We start from the raw sequence: 14,487 nt of genomic DNA on the forward strand, positions 1-14,487 counted from the left end.
TCTTCACAGAAGGATGCTTTCGGGCAGTTGAAAGCCATCCAGTTCTCTCTTGTTCCTTTCCTACCTGAAGTGTAAGAAAGGACAGAAAGAGGAGGGTGGAAGAGTTCTCTGTAACAGTAGCTGCATTTTGTTATGCCAAAGGCTGTGCTGGATACCCACATAGGAGCCCCCCTCTTAGATATAGCAGAAGGGTCCAGAAGCAGCATTAAACCATCCTTCTAGCAACTCTCGAATTCTGCTCCCTCAGTCTCAGAGGTGACAGCTGGCTGGCTACCGGTTGAAAATTGCATTGATCACTTGTCCTCAGCTGAGGGAACATCTAGGATACATCATCTGTTTTACGTCAGAAACCACAGAAGCAAGGCCAGTTGCCTGAAACCAGGGCACTGGATTTCCTTGGTTGTTGCAAAAGCTGCTCAGATTCCCGGTGGTGCCTATCAGCCTCTCTATAGGAAGACTTCTCTGGAAGACCCCTCACCCATTGTTCCTCCCTTTCCTCCCCTCCAGGCTCCCCCCTGCCTTATCCGTGGCCTATTTCCGGAGGGTTCTCCTCTGCTTCCTCCCATCCTGACACGCTCCCAGTTTGAGAGTGAGGCTCAGGGTCCCCACAGTGGCTCAGTCCAGTCAGATCAGCCACCGATCAAAGCTCTCCCTGGCAGCCACCGGCAGTATACAGTTGTCTGTAATGGACTGTAGTTTTTTGTTTGTTTTTATTGGGCTATAATTGCTTTCCAATGTTGTGTTAGTTTCTGCTGTACAAAAGAGTGAATCAGCTATATGGATACATATATCCCCTCCCTCTTGGACTTCCCTCGCACCCCCTACTCCCATCCCACCCATCTAGATCACCACAGAACACCGAGCTGAGCTCCCTGTGCTATACAGCAGGTTCCCACCAGCTACACATGGCAGTGCACATACGTCAATGTCAATCTCCCGATTCATCCCCCCACCCCCGCGTCCACACATCCGTTCTCTACGTCTGCGTCTCTATTCCTGCCCTGCATATAGGTTCATCTGTACCATTTTTCTAGATTCCACATATATGCGATAATATACAGTATTTGTTTTTCTCATTCTGATTTACTTCACTCTGTATGACAGACTCTGGGTCCATCCACGTCTCTACAAATGACCCAATTTCGTTCCTTTTTTATGGCTGAGTAATATTCCATTGTATATAGGTACCACATCTTCTTTATCCATCTGTCTGTCAATGGACATTTAGGTTGCTTCCAGGGCCTCCTCTGGCCACGAGGGTCCAGGTGGGCTGAGCACTGCGCCCCTCTAGACTGTAGTTTTTTTAGAGCAGTTTCAGGCTTATAGAAAAATTGAGCAGAAAGTACAGAGAGTTCCCATATGCTTCCCCTGTTATTAACATCTTGCTTTAGTGTGGTACCTTCACTATAATTGATGAGCCCATATTGGTACATTATTATTAATGAAAGTTAATGTTTTTTACCTAAGGTTAAATGTAAACAAAAGTCCCTAGTTTACATTAAGGCTTATTCTTTGTGCATTCTATGAACGTTGACAAATGTGTGATGACATGTATCCGCCACTGTAGTATCACACAGAATAGTTTCACTGCCCTAAAAATGCTCTTTGCTTCCTCTGTTCATCCCTCTCTCCCTTGTCCCAAACCCCTGGCAACCAGTGATCTTTTCACTGTCTGCATAGTTTAGCCTTTTCCAGAATATCGTATAGTTGGAATCACACAGTCACAGTACATAGCCTTTTCCGATTGGCTTATTTCACTTAGGAATATGCATTTAAGTTTCCTTCGTGTCTTTTTGTGGCTTGAGAGCTCATTTTTTATTGCTGCATAATATTCCGTTGTCTGAATGTACCACAGCTTATCCGTTCACCTGCTGAAGGATATCTTGGTTACTTCCAAGTTTGGATAATTGTGAATAAAGCTGCTGTAAACATTTGTGTGCAGCTTTCTGTGCGTGTGTGTGGACATAAGTTTTCAATCATTCAGGTAAATACCAAGGAGCTCGATTGCTGGACCATATGGTAAGACTATGTCTGGTTTTGTAAGAAACCACCAAACTGTCCTCCAAAGTGGCTGTACCATTTCATCAGCTGGTTCTGGTTCCTGCACCACTTTCATTTAGAGGAGTCTGATTTTTCTGGGCAGTGCTTTGGAAGTATGCTGAATATTCCAGGGATGCCACACACATTCTTCTTTCTGTCATTTTCCTCTTGCTCGAGCTAAACCATCCTAGCAGAAAACTTCCTCTTCCCTCCCTCTTTTCTTTTGCTTCGCACCTCTACCCTAAATGCCAAAAGTCAATGAGGAAGCAGGGTTGGTAGGGGAGAATTACCATGCTTCCCCAGGGTTTTTTTGTCTTCCTTTAAAATGATTTGTTGATACTACTAAAAGGTACGTGATGCTCTTCACCCAAAACCGTGGGGTCAGGTGTACCTTGTTCCTCACTGGTTTGTCTCCAGTCAGTAAATAAGACTCTTCCCATACCACTAAGTGCTTTGGGGGCATTCGCTGAACAGCTTTGCCATATGTGGCCAGAAGAACATACATTGGCCAGAGGGAAATAACGTCAGGGGCCCTAAAATCAGTGCACCAAGAGACAGCTGCCTGCCTCACCCCTCCTGCAGTTCCCTCCCTCTCCGGGCTCCCAGGAGTCTGTTTGGAGCCCCACGACTACAAATCCCTGGGAGCAGGTTTGTTGATGGCTCGTCGGTCTTGTTACTTTATAGGTAGGCTTCCTATTGTGCAACCCAGATGCTTCAGGTTATTATAGAGAGGCAGACAGATGAACAGAGAATGGAGGGAATCACTGCATGGGGAAAGGAGCATCCCAGTTTCCTGAGGGCAGGCTGACGCCACAGTCCTGCGGCGAGCTTCCCCAGACCATTAGCAAGGCTCTCTTGAGTCACCCTGTCCGTTCATGTGGCTGCCGGCTTGTTCCATCTCCCCTGAGTTTAGGGTGCTTCTGCCCGCATGCCTTTGGAGGCTGAATGACCTGTGGTTGAAGGGCCTTTCCCTGCTGGGGTCGGGAATTTCTCAGCAAGGTGCACTATTGGCATCCTAGGCAGGACAAAGTCCTGTGCATCACAGCAATTTGGCATCCCTGCTCTCACCCATTAAATACCAAGAGAGCCCCTCACGTCATTGTGACAATCAAAACTACCCCACCATTACCATATGCCCCCAGGAGGCCCTGCCAGCGATGAGAACCCCTGGGCTAGGGGTGGTTTGGTCAGGGTCTCCTAGTTAAAAGGGGTCACTCTGAGTGCCTCTTGCCCACTCCTCATCCGGGCCCTTCTCAGCAGCTGGTACCTGCTGTTTTCACCCACATCCTTTTTCATCTACTCTCCCCTCTTCCTCCTCCTGCCCCTCACTTCCAGGGCCCAAGAAGAAGAACTTAGACATTTTTCCAGCCTGCAGGGTGCTGTGGGGTTTCAAGGACTTCAGGGTGTTTTCCCTTAACTCTTGAAAAATCTAGGCTTCTGAGGATTTGTTTTCTCCATTTGAACCCTGCTTCTCAATCAGTGGTCCTCATGCAGTCAAGTGAGTTCCCCTAAGTGGTGTTCTGTGGTCAGCCCCAAGAACACAGAACACGATGGAAGGCTGACAGTGGCGATTAGCATTGGTGCAGCACTGTACCCTCCGTCCAACCCTCCCCCAGCCCCCAAGGCTGACGCTGCACTGATCTGAAATTCGGCCAAGTCACACTGGTGTTTATCTTGGCTCAAACCCCACGCCTTGTCATGCCTTCTACAGAGGGGACCCAGGGGTGTCCTGAGCGGAGCTGTGGGAAGGGGTGAGTTTGTCATCACCCAGCTATTCACATGGAGGAAATGGGGCAGAGTTCAAGGATTGCTTATTTTTTTTACCTCCCCGCTCGTAGCCTACTTCCAAGCCACTAGCGGTGAGTGATGTGTACATAGGGCCTTGACAGAGCCGAGGGATGGGCCTGGCTTTGTTGGGGCTGCCAAGAGTCTGACTCTGCTGGGCTGAGGTCCACACAGGCAGAGCCACTGCTGACCCTGGGCCCGGAGGATGGTAATTATGGGGACACCACAAGGCGGGGGGAAGCTGGGATGGGGCCAGTGGGCCTCCACAAAGCGGGAGGGGGCTTGGTGTTTGATTTCTGCAATTCCCGGCAGCTGAGGGGCCCGGGCCCTGCAGGTGGTGTCCTTGCATCTACCACTTGATCCCGGCCCTGTCTCAGGTCCACTCTCCCGCCCCTCCTTTCCTCCGGGACTCTGGGAAAGTCGATCGTGGCCCTTGGCACTGACACCTTTGCTCCTCAAATAAGTGTCAGTCGGCTGCAGCGGGGTCGCGAGCACCTCCGCACAGCTTCCTGTGGCCTCGGAGCTCAGCCCTGGTAGAGCCTGTTGGTGATTCAGCGGCCGGGAAACTCCGGGAGGGCTCGGCGATACTCGTCCTGCTGCCCTGCAATCCCTGGCCAGGGCCCTCGGCCAGCCAGCATGGGAGCGGGGCCTGTGGAAGAGGAAGTTTGACTCAGTCGCCAGCCCTGGTCCAGGTCTTTGATAAACCCTCAGCTCTGCTTCCTCCTGACGAGAAAGGGTGGGGCACAGATGGGAGCGAGCACAGGGCCCGCCTCGCCCAGAGGAGATGCTCTGTTCATCCTGGTTAACTTACTGTTTGGCAAAGATATTTTGCTCCTGTGTGCTGTTTGCTTTGTAGGAGGGGGTCCTCTCAGACCACCGGATCAGTAGGCAGCCCCGTTCTGTAAGGCTTTGACGTGGGTGGGTGTTGGGGAGAGCAGAGAGGAAGATATGTGTGTAGCAGTGTGAGGGGGTTGCATCACACCTGCCAGGCCTTAGAAACAAAGGTTTCTCAACAGGGCAGCACCCACCCCCTCCTGCAAGGGTCTCTGCGGACTTTTTATTTAGTCATTTCTTTTTTGCATGTCTTCCAGAAGTCAGGATGAGCACGCCACCTCCTTTTATAGCTGCATTGCTTCTCTGATGCCTGTGCATGTGGTATAAGTCCTGGGCATTTATTAGGACCTTGACTCTAAAGAGCCTAAAGCATTTTGCAAATATTCTCATTTGGCCTTTGAAGTACGGAAAGGAAGATAGTAATGTAATCTGTTCTCCTAAGTCAGAGATGGTGGGGAAAGAGGTCTGGGCCTGGGGGCTGCAAAGAAGTGAGGTCGGGGCAGCCTGAGGGTTTTCCAGGCAGGAGAGAGCGAGTGAGAATATTTAAGAAGCCTGGGCCAGGTGGACACATTTGGGTGGAACAAAGGACTTGAATAGCGAGCGTGGGAGAGGCTCCCAGGACACAGGTGGGTGTGTTTGCTTCAGCCGTATCTTCCTGCTTTCTCATAAAGATTTCAGGAAAAACTGACAAAATAAGTTAAGGGTGTAAAACATTTCAGGGGTCATCTCATCAGGTGATCAAACAACTCAGGGTCATCTTGGCATGATCTTGGTTCAGCAGACTTACTCCAGGCTCAGGAGAAGGGTGACGCTTCCCCATCCTGCGTGGTCTTCTCTATATTCTAGTGAGACTCGTTAACCAGGATTGAAAGAGAAGAGGCATTTTAACTCAGCACCCGACTGAATGATGGTGCAGCCTGACTTCTGTAATGCAGTTCAGTGTGATGGTTTCTAAGGGTTGGAAGAATTATTCCTCAGAAGAAGAGTACATTGCAGATGTTGTGAGAGAGGGGCCTTTGAGTCCCTCCGCTATTTCTGCAACCTCTAGAGCAGTCTCTGCCACGTAGTGGGTGCTCAGTAAACACTTGTTGAATGAGTGAATGCCAGGTTTCCGTGTTCTCCAACTCCACTGAAATCAGAAAAAGAGCCGACACTGAGAGGTATAGCTGGGGGAGAAGTGAGGGGGGAATTCCGGGGGGTCGGTGGGCTTTCCCACTCCCCACCTGCACATTCTCAGTACTCACCCCCCTCCAACTCTGTTTTCAAGCTGGTGACCTCTTAGAGAAATCCAGTTCAACATACATGTATCCAAACCCTAAGTAGGTGGCAGGCATTGCACCAGGTGTGAGGGTAGAGATGAGTAGGACACAGCTGCCGACCTCGCTGGCGGGGAGGGGTGAGACGTGAAAACTTCTTAACTACAAGGTGGGATCTAATAAGGACGGCACTGAGGAAGAAATGATTGTTTCTGACATTTGAACGAGGCTTTCAGAGGCAAATTTGTTTACAGGTAGAGGAAGGGGCTGGCCGACTCAGGGAGTAGCATGATAGAAATGGGAACTCTCAGTCATAGCAGCGACCACATGTTGCATGGTTGTGATGGGCCACTGCATGTATTACACGTTTCTCCTGAGTCCCCTCACTCAGTCTTTACGGTAACCCTGTGTGGGAGACCAATACCGTTATCTCTTTTTCATAGCGGAGGAATCCGAGACTCAGGCAACTAAGCAAAGGTCACACAGCTGCAAGAACTCGAGTCAGGACCCTAGTGGCTTGAGCCCCAAGGCACCGAGCTGAGTGAGGACAGGTCGTGTGCAGGGAAGGGGGACAGTGCCAGGCGGCTGGTGCCTAACAGGAGTGGGTGGGAGGAGCCAGATGGAAATGGGGTTTGGGACCAGGTTATGCACCTGAAATCTCTGCTTGGGACTTCTTGGCTGGGGGAGGGGACTGTGTGAGCGGGGGTTTAGAGGGAAGGAGTCTGATGGCCCAGAAGTGCTCTGGAAGCTCACTTCTGGCAGCAGGAGCAAAGGTAAAAAAGCTGTTGTCAGGAAAACCAGTCAGGCAACTATTGTGATAGCCCAGGAGAGATGATGAGGCTGAATTGGGGCAGTGGGGATGCAGGGGGATGGATAAGGTGGAGGCAGGACGTGTAGGAGACCTTGGCTTGGATACAGGGTAAAGGAGAGGGAGGGGTCGATGACAGCTGTCGGGTCTTCAGCCCCACCTAGAACGAAGGAGGAGGAGTGGAACGGTCAGGAGACAGGTGAGTTTATTTTGGAACACGACGTTTGAGGTACAGGCCTCTGGAGAGGGGTCAGGATTGGAGATGGTGTGTGGGACCTGGAAGTGGGAAAGTGTCTATGGGAACATGGGGTTTGTGTGTTGGCTTCAACAGCCCATACTCATCTGCCTTCGATATAGTATGGAAGAGTCCATTTTCCTCCGACCTTGCATACACTATTTTATTTTATTTAATCCTTAGCAATAGTCACGTGAGGAAGTGTTATCCTTATTTATGGATGAGGACACAGAGGCTCAGCGAGGTTAGATAACTTAGCCAAGGTCCCATAGTTAAGCAGTGGCAGAGCCAGGATTTGAACAAAGGCCTGACGGCAAGGCTCCTTTCTGCTCTGCCATAATAGACCCTGAGTCAGGAATAGAAAATGGTACAGGGTTGCAATGCAGGCACCCATCTGCCTGTCTCGTTCACCTCCCCATCCTGCAGGTTCATTCTGAATACTTGAGGTTTTCCCATCCACAGATATATGGACAATACCCATGAGCATTCAGGTAACACTGGCTTATTTTCCACAGTGTCATAGTCATGAGGTATTGCCTTAGACGCATCAAGTTGGGCTTTGCTGCTTATGGCCACCCAGGGGTCATTAGGAAGGGTCCCAAGCTCAACTGACCCAAGAGCGTTCCTCATGGACTGTAAGCTTGGAATATATCATCAAGCCAGTGTCAAGACTGCACTGAAGGGCTTCCCTGGTGGCGCAGTGGTTAAGAATCCACCTGAATGCAGGAGACACGGGTTCGAGCCCTGGTTCGGGAAGATCCCACATGCCGCGGAGCAACTAAGCCCGTGTACCACAACTACTGAGCCTGTGCTCTAGAGCCCGCAAGCCACAACTACTGAAACCCGTACACCTAGAGCCCGTGCTCCACAACAAGAGAAGCCTGCAGACCGCATCGAGGAGGAGCCCCCGCTCTCTGCAACTAGAGAAAGCCCTCGCACAACAACAAAGACCCAACGCAGCCAAAAATAAATAAATTAATTAAAAAAGAAAAAAAGTGCATTGAAAATGTAGAAATGAGAAGTGCCCTTTTAGGTTGCGGTTTTCGGATCTCTCCCATCTTCTGATATTTGATGGAAGTGCCATGCTAAACTGAAAGACAATATTACTGTAAACCGAGCACGCTCACTGAGATAAGCACACGCAGCCTGCATCTTGCCTGATCCTCGTTCAAGGCGAGGGATCCACCTACAAAGCATTGGAATGAGGCCAAGTATGTCCCCACCCCCCTTCCCCAGATAGATGGTTGAAGAAGATGCACAGCCCCATATTGTTCCAGAAGTTAAGGACTGGGCTGATCTTCTGGCCCAACTCTGTCATTTAAACGTAAGGAACCCAAGATTGAGAGGTGAAGGGACTTGCTAAAGGTGACACCATTCACGAATGACCCTAGTCTCTGGACCCCTTGGTAGCCTGCATATCCCAGTACATCTGGCTTAGATCCAGGAGAAGAGGAGGAGGTGGACTTTTCTAGCATGTCTGTGTTCTTTGGCTGCACTTCATAGGGTAAGGGAAAGCAAAGGGGGGCCAGCTGGGCCCTGTAACATGAGCCTGCAATGTCTGTCACTTACAAGCTGGGTGACCTTGGGCAGGTGACTTCCTCTCCTGTACCTCCACTTTCTCACCTCTGAAATGGGAGCACAAATAGTACCTGCTTCCTAGGACTGGCTTTGAGTATTGAATGAGATGATGCAGGGCATGTCATAAGTGCTCAAATGTTGCTGCTATTATTGTTAATAACGCTATCAGCCACAATAATAACTATGGCTGAACGGTGTGAGGAGGGAGCTCAGAAGACCAGTCAGGCGCTGGTGGTCTTCCCTCTACCACCCGCCACTGACATACAAGTGTCTTCTCAGTTCATGTGTCCAGTGTGGGGCTGTTTGGGCACAGGGTCAGAACCTCACTTGGGTGGGTTTGTAACTGAGAGCTGCCCTCTCCCTGCAGAGTTGGGAGAGTTTCTTTGCTCTGTGTGTCTGGACTCGCCACCTGAAACACAGCACTAACCATTTCAAATAATTCCTCGATAAGATTCTCCTTGGGTAGCAGAGTCCAATCTGTGTTTTGAAAGCAGAGTTCCAGATGCTGGGACGGTGAAAGAAAGAGCCCTCTGTCCCATGAGCCCATCAGCCTAAGGTGATTCATTCCCGTGTCACATATTTCTAAACCCTCCTTGCCTTCCCCTGAGCTGTCCTAATCCCGTCTGGCCAGTTCCTCCACAAATTCCTCTGCTGCTTTGCCTGCCATCCTCTGAAGCCAGTGTAACTGGTGTCTCTGTAAGTAGGAGCACTCGTGAATTGTCAGCTCTTCCTTGGAGAGAAATGCTGCACTGGGGCGACGAGGATGCCTCCTGGCTGCTTTCGACCATGGCATTTATGGATATTCTCGAAGGCGGGGCAGGCCCGGGTCTCCTGGTCCTACCAGCTTCCCTCCTTGTCCCTGCCTGCAGTGTGTTCCCTTTTTCTTTCTTCCAAATCAGTTCTGACCCTGAAGCCAGCATCTTCACCTGGCTATCGAACCTCTTGCATTTAAAAATACTGATAAAGTCACACAATATTGCAGTTTTTGCTATGCAGTTAAAAATCCTGCCATGTTTGCAGATAAAATTCAGATGTTGGAATATAATTCATAAGAAAAGATACCTTAGAATCTGGTACCAGAAGATACCAGCAGGCCCTGGGTTCCCCGTGACCCATTTCCATATATTTTTGTGCCCTATATGGCTGTCCATGAGTTGTCACCTGAAGACCTCATGCTGAGATGCAGGATTCTCACCTACTAGGTACCACCCTCACTTCCTGAGCTCCTGCTCTGTCCCTTATGACCCTGCGACCCCAAGCATGGCAGGAGAGGAAGGGGGGATCCTGGCTACCCTCCAAACACCCACACTCCCTTCTGCCTCTCTCACCTGATTCCTGCCCCTCTCGTCTGCATTAGTTCTTTCTCCATAGGCCTTTGCTCGCCACCTCTAAATCCAAGGCATCCTTTTCTTTTTTTTTTTTTTTACATCTTTATTGGAGTATAATTGCTTTACAATGGTGTGTTAGTTTCTGCTTTATAACAAAGTGAATCAGCTATACATACACATATATCCCCATATCTCTTCCCTCTTGCGTCTCCCTCCCTCCCACTCTCCCTATCCCACCCCTCTAGGTGGTCACAAAGCACCAAGCTGATCTCCCTGTGCTATGCGGCTGCTTCCCACTAGCTAGCTATTTTACGTTTGGTAGTGTATATATGTCCATGCCACTCTCTCACTTTGTCCCAGCTTACCCTTCCCCCTCCCCGTGTCCTCAAGTCCATTCTCTAGTAGGTCTGCCTCTTTATTCCTGTCTTGCCCCTAGGTTCTTCATGACCTTTTTTTTTTTTAAGATTCCATATATATGTGTTAGCATATGGTATTTGTTTTTCTCTTTCTGACTTACTTCACTCTGTATGACAGACTCTAGGTCCATCCACCTCACTATAAATAACTCAATTTCATTTCTTTTTATGGCTGAGTAATATTCCTTTATATATATGTACCACATCTTCTTTATCCATTCATCTGTTGATGGACACTTAGGTTGCTTCCATGTCCTGGCTATTGTAAATAGAGCTGCAATGAACATTGTGGTACATGACTCTTTTTGAATTATGGTTTTCTCAGGGTATATGCCCAGGAGTGGGATTGCTGGGTCGTATGGTAGTTCTATTTTTAGTTTTTTAAGGAACCTCCATACTGTTCTCCATAGTGGCTGTATCAATTTACATTCCCACCAACAGTGCAAGAGGGTTCCCTTTTCTCCACACCCTCTCCAGCATTTATTGTTTGTAGACTTTTTGATGATGGCCATTCTGACTGGTATGAGGTGTTACCTCATTGTAATTTTGATTTGCATTTCTTAATGATTAGGATTGAAGACCTAAATGTAAGGCCAGACACTATAAAACTCTTAGAGGAAAACATAGGCACAGTACTCTATGACATAAATCACAGCAAGATCCTTTTTGACCCACCTCCTAGAGAAATGGAAATAAAAACAAAAATAAACAAATGGGACCTAATGAAAAAGCTTTTGCACAGCAAATGAAATCATAAACAAGATGAAAAGATAACCCTCAGAATGGAAGGAAATATTTGCAAATGAAGCAATTGACAGAGGATTAATCTCCAAAATTTACAAGCAGCTCATGCAGCTCAATATCAAAAAAACAAACAGCCCAATCCAAAAATGGGCAGAAGACCTAAATAGACATTTCTCCAAAGAAGATATACAGATTGCCAACAAACACATGAAAGAATGCTCACTAACATCACTAATCATTAGAGAAATGCAAATCAAAACTACAATGAGGTATCACCTCACACCAGTCAGAATGGCCATCACCAGAACAGCTGATTTATACAGTGGAGTAGGTAGGAGCAAATACTGGCTGTATTAGAGGCCAGAGCAGGGCGCGGTCAACTCTGCCGGGGTGACTGAGGGCCTGAGGCTGCTTCTTCCAGGCCAGGGCACTAGAGCTGAATGTCCACAGAGGAGGCGAGGCGGTCAGTAGGCCAGCAGGTGATGGGTGGAGGGTGTCCCGTGCTGCAGGCGCAGCCGGGTCCTGGCCCCGTGCCTGAGTGAAGGCGTGCATGGAGGGGGCACCCTGCTCTGTGGCCTGGGGGTGGGGAGTTCCCAGCATCCGTCAGCAGCATTTCCCATTGGCCCAGAGGTGGGTGGGCTTCACAATGGCCCCATCCTGTGAGCTCACCAGATAAGTAGGCTAGCCTTTCTGTTGACATTCTTCCTGTTGGAAACGTCTGTCTGCATCCCAAACAGCTGAATTATTAAGCACTGCAGCCCTTGTCCTTCCTGGAGGGCAGCCTGGGTTCCCAGTCTACCTCAAGGAACAGGGTCCGCCTTTCATAAGGTCTTTCTTCCGTTGCATGTGGTTTTCCCCTCACCACCACCCCCTTGTCTTTTTAAAGTTCACAAGGCAGGGATTCCCCTCTTTGGAGCTATTTAAACAGAAATGGGGTGCTGGCAGGAGCAGCCTAGAAGGGATTCCTGGCCCAGAGGGAGGCTGGCTGGGTGGCCCTGTGGCAGGCGAGGTCCGGCTTTGAACCTCAGGCAGAGGCACCTGTGGCTGCCAAGCCTCCGTCCGGAGTGTCTGTCGTCTCCCCGGAGCTGCTGACTGTGGCGCTGTCCCCGGGCCTGGACTGTCCCCATCCAGGTGCTCCCGGGAAGGATTTCCTGTGCTTTTGATGAGCCTCGGAGCCTGCCAAGTCCACATGTTTCTGGAAGGCCTCTGCACAGCCCGGGGGTGGGGGCTGGCAGTCTGGGCAGCTGGGCTTACGAATACTGGGCTGCAGGGTGTCTGGACAGTCACACCCTTGCCCCTTCTCGGCAGACGTTGCTCGCAGTGGGGGAATTGGAGGCAGTGGGAGTATCCCAAGAGGTAACTGATGTAGCCTCTGGAAAAGACGGATCAACCTGGAGGCTAAGCCTGCTGAATCTGTTGTCCGGACTCATTTGGGGGTTGTAACTGGTAAACACACACCTTCCAGTGTGTCGTGGCAGGCTATGGTCAGAAGGACTGGTGTTCGGGGTGGTAATTAAACACTGTCTTGGGCACAGGAATTGGACAGACTTGAATTTGAATTTGGCTGCAGGAGCTTGGGCAGACTTCTCAACCTCTCTAAGCCTCAGTTTCCTCATCTGTAAAACCGGGTGTTCCCATGGGCTGGACCAGAAGGCAGGGAGGCCAGGAGGTGCCGTGTGTCATGGGTTATCGTGAGGACTAAATAAGATGATGCGTGTAAAAGCCGAGTGGTGGGCCTGAGAGTGGCACCTGTCCAATAAGGGGTATCCACCCACCTGAGAACTGAAAGAGGCCTGGCCCTGTCGTTTTGGTCTGGGACCCTCTTAGGGAGCCCACCACGCAGTGAAGGGAAAGCAGAGGGCTCACCTCCCATCACAGGGCCTCAGCTGAAGTTGTGCCTGAATGGAGATTGCAGAGAGAGCCCAGGGCACTAAAACGTTTTTCCATGGGAATGTGAGGGTATAGAAAGGAACTATTCTTCTCCTGTTGCTCAAATTATGAATAAAAACCCAGTGTCTTTCATCTGTGGAACATGGTGGTTTTGTGAACTCTAATTAGTTCCCAAGACACCTTTGCAAGTTGGCAGCTGAGAGCTCCCAGGTGAGGAGCAGAGGGGGCAAGGGGACTCACCCCGAGTCTGCGGGAGCCCCCCTCCACGCACCCTGCAGGCTGGCGAGCATCTCTGTCCTGGCTAGAGTTGGACAGTATTCGCTTTCTTATTCTGGTTTTGCTTAAGCAGAGGTCAACGTGGAGCCCAGGAACTATACTGACTGACAGGATATGGGGCCGGGGAGGGAGATGGGAAGGTAATTCATTCGTTCAGGGACAGTTTGTGACAGGCCATTGGCACTTTCTGTCGAGAGGTATGCAAAGCATCCCCGAGTCGTTCCTTTTGGTACCACAGGTCACGGGCCACCTTTGGCCCAGAGTGGTTTGTGGTGGTGTCAGCAAAATCAGATTGTGACGGGTCCCCAGCTGACAGTGAGAAACCTCTAAGACTTTTTCTGGCTTTGATAGGAAAGCCTCATTTTAACGCTTGGTGTGCGGATTACAAACTCGGCCTTTTAGATATGTCCAGGGGAACCCTAAGACCATGCTTCCAAAGTTAGTGTCTATTGAGCAACAAGAAAGAATTGCACGGGGCAGATGTGTGATTTTACTAACTTTCTCTCCTTGTCCCCCACCGCCGACTGGTCTCCCCCAACCCAACTCCAGCACAAATGTCTGGTTCAACACTCTGTAGGAGTATTTGGGAAATCCATGCCAAGCCTGCAGTAAAAGCGGTCTGAAGTTTTTGAGATGTTTCTCATGTCAAAGGCCTGAAGGAAAGTCATGAGCAGATTGCCATATCTGTTGCAATGTGTTTCTCCCTTGAGAGTCAAGGGCTGGTGCGTCTACACTCTGAGGGACAGGAGAAAGGAGCCCTCACAGCCTGCACGGTGGGGGGCGAGCTGGTCCTGAGCATTGGGGTAGGGGTCACAGTGCAGAAGTTTGCCTGTTTTCTCTGCCGCCTCTGGGCTAACCTGCAGGCGGCCCAGCCTGTTAGCATGGCCACCACGGCGTCTTTTTGCAGTTTGGTTTTAGGAAGTCATTCTAACTTAGTTCATGCTGATTGCACAACTCAGAGAGATTCCTTTTTCATCAGAATTTTGCTGCTCTGTTTCCTGAAACCTCTGGTACTGTAACATGCTGGCATATAAGGTCATCTGCTGGCAGGGGCGGTTTCACAGGTGGTCACAGGATCTCTTGCTTAGGTGGGCCCTGGGCTTGGGGGGCTAACACCGCTGCCGCTGTGCAGCTGCAGTCTTGAAATTCTTAACAGTTTTCTCTTTGCATTTGTATCTTGTAAGTGAAGTTCAGTGGGACCGTGGGGTGTGCACCGAGGAGGACCTGGGCCTCGCCTCCTGTGGTCCCACCTACCGTCACCTCCCTGCCTCCCCTGGGTGGGTTCTCACCCCTGCCA

At 50.0% G+C, this 14,487-nt stretch overlaps 1 protein-coding gene across 2 annotated transcripts in view; it reads left to right on the plus strand.

Annotated features, from left to right (window-relative positions):
- The window catches only part of TGFA (transforming growth factor alpha), a 107,432-nt gene that overhangs the window by 21,136 nt on the left and 71,809 nt on the right, over positions 1 to 14,487 (plus strand). The window lies entirely within an intron of this gene.

This window comes from Balaenoptera ricei, chromosome 13 (assembly GCF_028023285.1).
Source record: "Balaenoptera ricei isolate mBalRic1 chromosome 13, mBalRic1.hap2, whole genome shotgun sequence".
Taxonomy (NCBI): domain Eukaryota; kingdom Metazoa; phylum Chordata; class Mammalia; order Artiodactyla; family Balaenopteridae; genus Balaenoptera; species Balaenoptera ricei.